The sequence below is a fragment of the Chinchilla lanigera genome, unplaced genomic scaffold, assembly GCF_000276665.1.
Source record: "Chinchilla lanigera isolate Chin_1 unplaced genomic scaffold, ChiLan1.0 scaffold00059, whole genome shotgun sequence".
NCBI classification, from domain to species: Eukaryota; Metazoa; Chordata; class Mammalia; order Rodentia; family Chinchillidae; genus Chinchilla; species Chinchilla lanigera.
In genome coordinates this window covers 9773714-9784009 of record NW_004955460.1, presented here as the reverse complement: position 1 = coordinate 9784009, position 10296 = coordinate 9773714, and the positions used below count along the sequence as shown (strand labels likewise).

General features: G+C 49.5%; 2 long non-coding RNA genes across 5 annotated transcripts in view; one reads left to right on the top strand and one right to left on the bottom strand.

Moving 5' to 3' along the window:
• The window catches only part of LOC102026404, an 88840-nt gene that overhangs the window by 64326 nt on the left and 14218 nt on the right, over positions 1 to 10296 (bottom strand). For all 4 annotated transcript variants that reach the window (XR_001236504.1, XR_001236503.1, XR_001236505.1 and 1 more), the window contains exons 5-10: positions 8420 to 8491; positions 8172 to 8304; positions 7855 to 7944; positions 2844 to 3007; positions 297 to 1660; positions 55 to 210 (exon numbers count right to left, since the gene is read on the bottom strand). This is a non-coding gene — a long non-coding RNA (uncharacterized LOC102026404). The remainder of the gene's footprint in view (positions 1 to 54; positions 211 to 296; positions 1661 to 2843; positions 3008 to 7854; positions 7945 to 8171; positions 8305 to 8419; positions 8492 to 10296) is intronic.
• Positions 380 to 5884, top strand: LOC106149998. Its single transcript, XR_001236508.1, has 3 exons — positions 380 to 464; positions 2402 to 2445; positions 3470 to 5884. It is a non-coding gene; the product is annotated as an uncharacterized LOC106149998 (long non-coding RNA).

Genomic DNA, 10296 nt, shown 5'->3' with positions numbered 1-10296 from the left:
TGGGTTACTACCACTGAAAGTAGAGAACCTGTTTTTAACTAGATAAGCATTTACCTGTGCCTGTACATTGAGCGTCCTCAGTAAGTGGTCACGACAGTGCCAGGTCCTGTCTGAGGTGGTGCTGGTGTTTGGGTTGCTAATTTCTGGCCGCTGCTTCTGCAGGTATCGGCTGGATCCACGTGTTCTGGTAGTGTACTCTGACACTGACCTCTACAGACACAAAAAGAAGAAGAAGAAAAAGAGGAGGCGCTCAGGGAAATCAGAAGACTCTGTAAAAGAACCAAGATTGTACTTACTGAAGGCCTTGAGATGTGAGACTGTCCACCATTTCCAGAGACCCGAGGGCAGCTTCCTGCTCGCCAATGGCCTGGCTGTGGACATCAACAGCCTTTTCCAAAAGAAAACCAAGCATTTAAGGATGGAGAGCAGGGCCGACAGGTGCCACATGTTGGAGTATGCCCAGGGTAAGAGGAGATTCTTGGAACTGAGAAGAGAAAAACTCTTGATAAGTTTTTTTGGAAACGGTGACTCACACATGGAGATGGAACCTCAAGTGCCTTGAAAGGGCACTGGGGTAACACAGGGCTCTGGCCTCACCCCTGTTGACTCCCAAACTCTGTGTGAATCGTTTTCCCTGTGTAGTGTGGGTACTTGATGCTGCTCCGTTAGCACTGAAGGATGGTTACGTGGACCTGGAATTTATGGTGCTCCGGGTGTCTGAGTATTTGCTTACAAGGGAGAATTTCTCTGTTTTCCAAGCATTTTTGGTAGCAATGCTTTTGCACTATTCGCTTTACTCTGCTGATTCCTTAAAGCACACACAGTGTATCCTAACTCATAATGTGATGACATGGGCAGTTACAAATGTTAGGGGCCACCTCTACCAGTGATGCCTTTGAGGCTCCTGGCATTGCTGTCTCACTCCAGGCTACTGGGCATCTTGGATTCTTGTGTGTAGACTGTGTCTTCTCATAATTTAGCGGCTGTTTGTGCTCTGATTGCTCTTGGACAGCCCCTCCCCCTTTCTAACTGGTTCCCTGCCGAGGATCCTTCAGAAGCTTGTTAAGAATGAAAGCGATAGGATTCGGGGCCTGGGGCACAGGTTGGCAAGCTGTTTCTCGAAGGCCAAAGCTGGCCCTGCACCTGTCTCACATCACCCGTGAGGTAAGAATGGCTTTCATGTTTTCAAAACTCCCAAAGAGGAGTAGTACTGTGTTTCACCTGAAGAATGTGTGAAATTCAGATGTCAGTGTCTGTAGACTTTGGCTGAAGCACAGCCCGTGATCTGCAAGCTGCTGTCACTCTTGACGGGGTGAGCAGTCGCAGACGAGATGCACAGCCCGCCACACTCTTAAGTGTTTGACACGTGGACTTTCACAGAAAAGGAAGTTTGCTAGGCTCTGCCCTAGACACTGAGGAGAAATGTGTTACCTTGGGGATGCCCAGGCAGGGCAGGCCCGTGGCTCCTGTGGCCCCTGGTTTTGGTGCAGTTGTCATGGGTGTGAAGAGAAGCAGGCCTGAGAAACGATGAGACCACCACAGGGGTACAGGCAGACACCTGCTGCCAGGACTGGAGGGAATGTGGCATTTGCTCTAGCTTCACATTAACATTTCAGCGATTTGCCGAAGGGAATTGGTCCTTCTCAGCTCCATGTGGTACCTGAGGATCAGATATTGAGACGATTAGGTCTGCGTGTTGGGCAGCGTCGCTGCATTGTCAGAGTCCCTCATCCTGGCAGGGCTGGTCAAGCCCCAGAGACTGCCAATCTGGGGACAGCAAGTTGCCCTACTTGGTGCTGGCATGGCATTCAGGGCTGAGCCCACTTGTCCACGGCAGGTGCCGCAGGCAGGTCGTGTCTGAGCGGTGGCCGAGTCTGTCCCCAGTCCAGGGGCACTGATGACTGATTGGCAGCCAACTCGTCTGTGGGCTCCAGGCCTCCTGAGAGGGGCCCTGGCTGAGGGCGACACTCTGCCATGTCCTATAGCCTTGCCTCCATGTCCTTTGAACACTCCCCTTTCTCTTGCAAACTCCTGAGCTCTGGCTCCATGCAAATCCGGTGCATTTCTTTGGCCGTGGCCTGAAGCCTGTTCATCCTGCTGTGAGAACTCAGCAGTGTGACGGGGCAGGCGTGGCCTGTTCCCCAGGGCCAGCCTCTCCGGGCATCTTCCCTGAAAACAGCGGCCTTCCAGTGTCATGGGAACCCGTTTTGCTTTCAGGAGGACACCTGCAGCAGTGCTTGTGCCAGCCTGTGCTCGCTCAGCCTGACGGGCTGAGTGCAGGCAGCCAGTGTTAAACTACAGGAAAACTAAGTCTAACTGTAACCACTTAATGCACACCCAGAGCACAGATACTACAAATTGTACAAAGTCATTCAAATGTTTCCTAACCTTTGCCTTCCAGGTGATTAAAACCTTGGCCTCCAAACAAAAAATGCACTAGTGAAGGTAAGCGCTTTCCTGTCTCCCCATTCTCTTTGTAGAAGCACTGAGGGGGACAGAGAGGGCATTTCACTTCTGAGGAAAACCCAAGGCCTGGGGTGGAGCTGTGGAAACAGCAGCAGGGGCGGGGCGCTGAGCTCCAAGCCAGCACTGGAGAGGGTGGAGACCTCTTTCCCCATCAGCTTGCTAGGACTAGCGCAGCCTTGGCAAAGGGAGGGCGGTGGCTGTTTCCTACCTGCTCCCTCCCTGAAGAAGCCAGCAAGGCTCTCACAGTCAGAATCCGCAGTTATCGAATAAGCATCTGGGATGAGAGGCCCATGTCCCCAACCCAGACAGCAGAGCCCATCCCAAGAGCTGAGCACCTAGGCCTAGAGGTCATGCTGAGGCTGGGTCACGCCCCTCACCTGACATAGCCACTCTGTTGGGATTAGGTCCAGGTGACTTAGAGCAGAATCTTCACGGTGTCGAGCCTGTGTCTGAATCACTCCTATTCTGTGGTCCTGGGAGGCAGGGACTCCTGCTTCCTGCTGCTCACTTGGGAGGTAAAGCAGGTGTTGAACCATGTAGCCTGTGAAAGCAGACTGTCCTTCCTTATGTGTTTCTAGCCAATCAGCAAGGGTGATTTAAATGAACTTCAAGGTAAACTGTCTATAGAAAACCAGTGTGCAGTTAATTAACATGCTTTATCTGTGTATCCTCAGGGGATGTACTAAGCCTAAGGAACTAAACTCTTCCTGAGTATAAGCAGGATCTAAGCATTGAGAAGAATTAGCCATAAGTGGGGTTCAGGCTGGTGGGTGCAGCGGAGCCCAGCAGATGGTGCCTTCCTGGTGGGGCAGCCAATAGTTTCCCTGCAGCTGCCTGGCATCATAGGGTTCCTCTATTGCTATTCAGGAAGGCAGTGGTAGTTTCAAGGGAAAAGAGCTTCCCAAAGACCAACGGGACCTGAGGACAGGGTGGTACAGAAAGGCAGGCCTGGCTTCCTGGGCCTCCGCCTTTGACTATAATGCCTGCGCCTCTTGTCTTTCAGATTCAGCGTGTTCCAGAGAAGCCATGCCAGTTCCACTTAACTTTAAAACAGAAATTTGTTCAAATCTACATGGTGCTTCCTTGCTAAATACTGTACAGATTTCACCATGGCTTTTTTCTTTTTAGTTTTTACCTTTCCTTAATTACCCTTATTCCAAAAGAATGATCACTCTTTAGAACTGCTGACTATTGTAAGATATGTATATAAATCACATTAAAAATAATACCCTGGAATAGAACATTTCAAATGCTGCTCAACTATAGACTCAATTGTATTTTATGTACTGTTCCTCCAAGTTAGACATCTGGTGCAAGACCAACCGGGAAACCATGGAATTATTAAAAGTATAAATTGAGAGTGCGTGTATTTAAAGACTTATTTAAAAATTGACAAGCGGTCAACTAGGTTTTGAGGGCACTGTTTCCTGTAATGCCTTATCCTAGAGATTAATTTGTTTCATATTTTGGTTGTGTTCAAAATTTAAATCATGTACTTTAAGACAAGTTCTGTCTTTTAACTTGGTGGAACTATTCCAATCAATTTACCAGTTATGATAAGTATTCACATTATGAATGTACAATACAAACATTTGTAAATTTTACAGTATATTTTTATTACATAACTTCTTTTAGACTGTGTCTTGGTCACCGGTAGGATACTGGAGTCTGAGTTATCAGCCTGGGTCCCTTAAAGTTCCTAGTTACAGACAAAATCACACTAATTTTATTTTTAATATGGATATGCTATCAAGTTGTGTGTGATACACATATAATTCACTGGTCCTGCCTCAGGAGACGGAGTGGGGAAAACTGTATTTAATAGTTTCCATCTGAATAATCTGTATGGTTTAGACAGTTTGTGTTGTTCAAAGATGTCTAAAGTTAATGTTTTATTTTTAAAGATTACAAATGTTATATAATAAAAATATACTGTAAAATTTACAAATGTTTGCACTGTACATTCATAATGTGAATACTTATCATAACTGGTAAACTGAGTGGAATAGTTCTACCAAGTAAAAAAACAACTTGTCTTAAAATGCATTATTGAAATTTGGAACACAACTAAAATATGAAACAAATTAATTAGACAGTTTGTGTTGTTCCCAGATGTCTAAAGTTAGATCTTTTGTTTTTGAAGATTAAAAAAACATGTAATATCTATATGTGTATAAATGGCCGCAAAAAATAAATAAATGGCAGCAAATTAAACATTTTGTGTCATTTTTTTATTTCTCTTTTTCCTATTTGCTTCCAGCCATGTTGGACTTTGTGTTCACTTTCCTGCAAACCTACAAAGTTCTGGCTACCATCTCACTAGGTGCCTCAGACCTCGGACATGGGTCAGGGAAAACCAGGCGGCAGTTTGCTGTACCCAACATATCTCCGCTTTAAAGCAGCAAGTCTTAGACCTTGTTTTACCAACACACGTGATTCACTTTTAGTGAAGACTGTATTTGCAAGCTTTAACAGCCACACACCCTTCAGTTGTACTGTTCACTTTGCAACAAAATATCAGTAGATATTTCGATAGCAATAGAATATTCATGCAAGTTATAGGGGGTATACACTGAATAACAAAACTCTCCACAAATCAATTTATGTACATTATTTACATATTAACTATGTCTTAGGTAATAGAAATGCTTCCTGAGGAAAAAAATAAAATGAGAGCTCAGTGATTTCTGGTCTGTAATAGACCTAACTTCTCAGCACAGCACTTCTGTGTGGATATGTGCATTTGTAACCATGAAAATAGGCATTGCTTTATCTGATATATTAAATGCTGCTTCATCTATGAACAGCTCTTACTTTGAGTCCATTTGGGGCCACATCAAACTACTTGAAAGTCCTTCAGGACCCCAGAGGTGTGGAGGCTTGTGTGGGTTTAGGGTAACTCCAAATAAAACTCAGATGATAACGGGCCTAGCAAGACAGCTGGGGGTGCTGTGGAGCTGCCACCTCCCCTCAAGGATCCTCCTCGGAACTGCCTGCCACCCTTTGTCTCTGGAGGAAACTTTGTCTTTGGCCAGAGTTGGGACTGACAACTCAAGACTGAGTGCAGACCCTTGGATGGGGAGGTGACGAGCGTAACTGAGCCTCGCTGCCCCTGCAGCAGGATGGGCTCCACGTCTGCAGTGTTGGGTGGAGGCCAGGTACATAGCATGATGGCAGGTGCCCTGAGGGTTAAAACCTCACAAGAAAACCAGGGATTAGATGACTTCATGTAATACTCTTCACAGGGCAAGTCACTTAAGATTAGGCGCTCCAGGGCCTTCTGCATGATCTTGGGTGAATGGCCATCGCCCAGAGCTGGCTCACAGGTGACCGCGGTGATAAAGGTTCACCACCACATGACTCCACGCTCCCTTCTCTCAACACCGTACAAAGGAAGCTGCACATCTCCAGGGTCGCACCTGTGTTAGACAATCAGGAGGGAGGAAGCCGCTAGTCCCTATGTGAACTGCTGACCCAACCCTGCTGCAGTCCCTGGCACCGCTGGCCTGAGGGTGGGCCGTTGCATGGAGGCATCATGCTTGGTCCAGGTCTGGGCAGCACCTCTACACGGCAGATGGGCCAAGTTGCATGTGCACCAGTCAGACATGTCAAGGCAGCTGACTTGCCTTGCTCAAACACTAAAGTTTCAGGTATGAGGTATCAGTAAAGTAAAAGCATAGATGCTTGAGCATAAATCACTAAATCAGTCTATTGCATGATGGAGAGTTTCAGCCTTGGCCTCTCTGCAGTCTGGTGTGACCTAAAGCTACACACGAAGGTCAGCCACCCAGAGGCAAAGGGCCCAGGGCTGCACAGTCTCTGCATCAAGGCAGCTCAAGGGAAGACTTATGTCTGGGTAAGTGCACTGGGTCTGAGGTTTTCATTCCTGGACTTGCTTTCGCACAGGAATACAAAGAACTCCAAAGGGTGCAAACTCTGGGGGTGCCAGCACAGACAGGGAGAGGGAACAAGTCTGGGCAGGGGTCACCAGCAGAACAGCCCGTGTATGGAACTGAAGAGGGCCCAGGTGTTAATGCACGGGCACCCCAAAGGTGCAAACAGAGGTCCTCAGGAAGCAGGCTGTGACACCCAGTGCCCTCAGCCTTGCCCAGCTCTGACAGTCACAATGGTAGGGCCATCAATGCCTCTGTTGTCTGTCTCAGTGAGCCCACTCCGATTGAGATCTGGGGCTCTCCACTGTTCACAGAAAACCCTAAGTGCCACACACCTTCAGCCAGGGCTTGCTCTCTTCCTCCTCACAAGGGAAGCTCAGGTCTGAGAACATAGTACTGCAAGAGGGAGACGATGGACTGTTCCCAGTCACTTACAAGTCTAAAGTAAGAAATCTGACTATGTCAGGGAGGTAAACATTTTGCCAAAGGGTTACATAACAATGGTAGTGGTAAAAAGCTGATCTAGCCAGACATGGTGGCCGCATGACTATAATCCCAGCACTCAGGAGGCTGAGGCAGGAGGATCACCACAAGTTGGAGGCCAGCCTGGACTATACAGCGAGACTCTGTCTCCAAAGGAAAAAAGCTGATCTGACCCTTGGATTCTGTGGAACCAGGTACAACTGCTGTCTGTGTGGACCAGAAATGGTCAGACACAAGCAGTTTCCTGTGGTCCATCCTGTGAGTGATCTCCCCAGGGAAAGAGCTCTTTTACCTAGGATTCAGCAGTTATAGGACAAACAGCCCCAAACCGTAACCATATCCTAATGATTGGTTTCAGAAAGTAGACGTAGGGCCAAAATGACTGAAAGAGGGTTATACCTCGAGTCCCCAAGTATACAGGTCCTGAAGGACGCTAGCGCCTCCTCCTGCAGCTCCCATACAAGTGCAAGTGTCCCAGAGCCCTCCTTTTGGGTGCTGCAAATACTTTTTTCTCAGAGCACAGTATGTACTTGCATCCAGGAGTTACATTTATAGCTGCCATTCTAAAAATACTACTGTTAGAAAGTGTCTTTCACTTCAACTTCAGGATAGAAAAAGGCATGTAAAAGTTGTAATCCTACATATCTCAGAAAAATTCCCAATTTAAAAAGTGGTAGCTTTTCCATTCCCATTTTGATATAAAACAGCAATTTTTAGAATCATCACTGCCACTGCTGGAGTGGGCCGGTGTGTGTGGCAAGATCAGCAAATGCCCACCGAGAGTCTCCCTCCGCTGCTGCAGCAGCACATGAGCCAAGGCTCTGGGCCACACAGCAACAGGAGGAAACACGGCCGACCACAATCCCTGCCACATACAGCACAGGTTTCAGGGTGTACAGGCGGGGCCACAGCTGGTTCTGGGGACCACTGCTGCCCGAAGAGGGACAGCTCACGTGTCGTGTTAGGGCAGCTGCCCATCACATCTGCTGTGGGGTTCCCGTCTTTAGTATACCTGCAGGGCCAGGGCAGCTCTATTTCTTATTGGCAATCCTCCTTTTCCTCGTTGCCAACATGTCATAGGAAGGATCCCTGCTGATGCTTGCTGTGGGGAAGAAAAGGGAAGGAGCAGCTTAGGGTGAGGGCAGCACAGGGCATGGTGCACCCAAACCCCTCTTCCTCTACTCCTCTACACCTCGAACAAGACACCAGCTTCACGCCTTGGAGTGGGTTCAGCAGCACTGACCCCAAGTTTCTGAAACAAGGGTCAAAGTGCAAACTGAGTGTGTCCTTGGGCACACATGCACATGCTACCTCTACAGCCTTACTCACTTGATGGATTTCACCCACTCATCCTTCTCTTCACGGCTCTGTGCAGAGAAGCAATACACGGGCCGTCAGCCTCTGTCTTGCAGGCTTTGATGACCTGCTCTTTGTGGCTGGGATTGTAAAGCTCAAAGCAGTTCTGGGGAGAGAGAGAAAACGGGTTCCCAAGCTGCTGTTAGCTTCCCAGCCTGGGGCACCTGCAAGCTCAGTCCAAGGAGGCAAAAAAGGGACACTGGCGAAAGGAGGCCACTTACGGCTTTCCATGGGCCCTCCTCCTCTCTGATGCTGAGGTTCTCCAGTGGGATGATGCCCCTCGGCTCCTTGTCCTACGAGGAAAAGGCACACCCCATCCTCAGCAGGCCACTGTCTGAGGCCCCGCCCAGAGGCTCCCAGGGCCCACTGACTGTGGTGTACTCAAAGTAGTAGAGGCAGCTGTCAGTCAGGATGAACTAGCACCGCTTCCAGTTCTTCCCGCGCCCTCCTAGGAGCAGAGGGGCCCTGTGAGTCAGGCGCTCGGGCCCACACAACAACTCCATTCTCAGGCTACCAGGAGATGAGCTCGGGCTCACTGAAATGTTAGCAAGGGCTTGGATGAACTGCCCACCAGGCACCCTGAACCCTAGCCTCACTCATGGTACCCTACATCCATCCACCTTTCTTTCAAGCTCTAAGGGAGCCCATGAGGTCAGGTACCACCACAGTGCTAGAGGGCCAGCCCAGGCAACCAGCTGTCCCTGTCCCTCACACCTCCCTCATCACCAGCACGCCACTGGCACGCCTGTCACAACGTCTGACTGTGACATGTTCCCCAAGATTCCCAACACATCATGTCTCAGTGTTGTTCTCTGCTGCTGGCATACGGGGTATTCTGTGGTGGCTGTAACCAGATCAGCCTTGGGAAGTAGAAGTTCATGTTGTGAGGTGCACAGTGGCCCGGGACTCTAATCCCATCACTTGGGAGCCTGAGGCAAGGCATCCTGCATATATTATCTCAGCTTAGTCAACACACGATTTGAACAGAGCAGAGTCTGGGCTTTGCGGAAGGGAAGAAGGTATTTGGGAGCACTCATGACCACTTGCCATGGAGCTCACCGTTGCCAGCCAAGCTCCGCAGACAACACTCTGGAAGTGGTGGTGGTGACAAAATGCCAGGACCAGCAGGTGAGGGGCTGGAGACGGAAAGTTCTGAGAGGTGGCCAGGAAGGAGGGATGGCTACAGATAATGGGAAGAGGGAGCCCCAGGGTGGGAGCACAGGAGGGGACACAAGGAGGCCAATGGATCCAAACCTTGTGGAACAAGAAGATGAGGTAGATGAGTTCCCAGAATGCACAGGGAGAGCCGTGACCCAAGCGGAGATTCCCTCAGCTAGGTGAAGGTGTCCACAGGAGTTGTCTGTAGACAAGGGCAGAGGGGACAGTGACAAGAAGAACGGGAGGACGTGGAGCTCAGCAAAGGTAAAATGGGGGTCGACGGTTTGGGAGGGATACCAGCCAGCGGAAGATGTCCGGACTGTGGGAGGAGGGGCTGTGCTGAGACGGTCAAAGACTGAAATTCAAAGGGCCACACTCCTCACTTCTCAGGCCGGTTGGCGCAGAGCCCCTCTACTCAGGCCAGAAGAGGAAGAGGAATTTGCTGTCAGAGTCTGAGGATGAGCTGCAAGAGGACCTGCTGGGGTTTTCTGATGCAGTCCCAGGGTTAGCACCGCAGTTTTTGCCTCAGGACTGGTCATGAGAACCGCAGGGGGTGGGGGGATATGCCCAGGGCATTGCACTTAGCCTGGAACACAGACTCCACTCTCACCGTAGTCCCCTAGCCAGAAGAGAAGAGGAGCGGTCCTCTGGGTCTCAGCAGTCAAAGGACACACTGGGAGGCTATTGCAGCTTTCCTCCCCACAGCCTGCGCCAGGTCCTCCAGGGTGGACTTTTATCTCGCCTCTTCGTCTTTTACTTGGCCCAAGTTCACTCTGCAGAGCCAGTTTCTCCCCAGTCTTCACTTTTACTTTTTCAAATAAATGTTGTCATCATTTTAAAAAAAGAGGCACTGAGAAACCTGGCCACAACCCTCCACACCCGTGGGGCGTGGAGCTGTCGAGTGGGCTCCAAATGACACCGAAGAGGAGGCGCCTGTGGT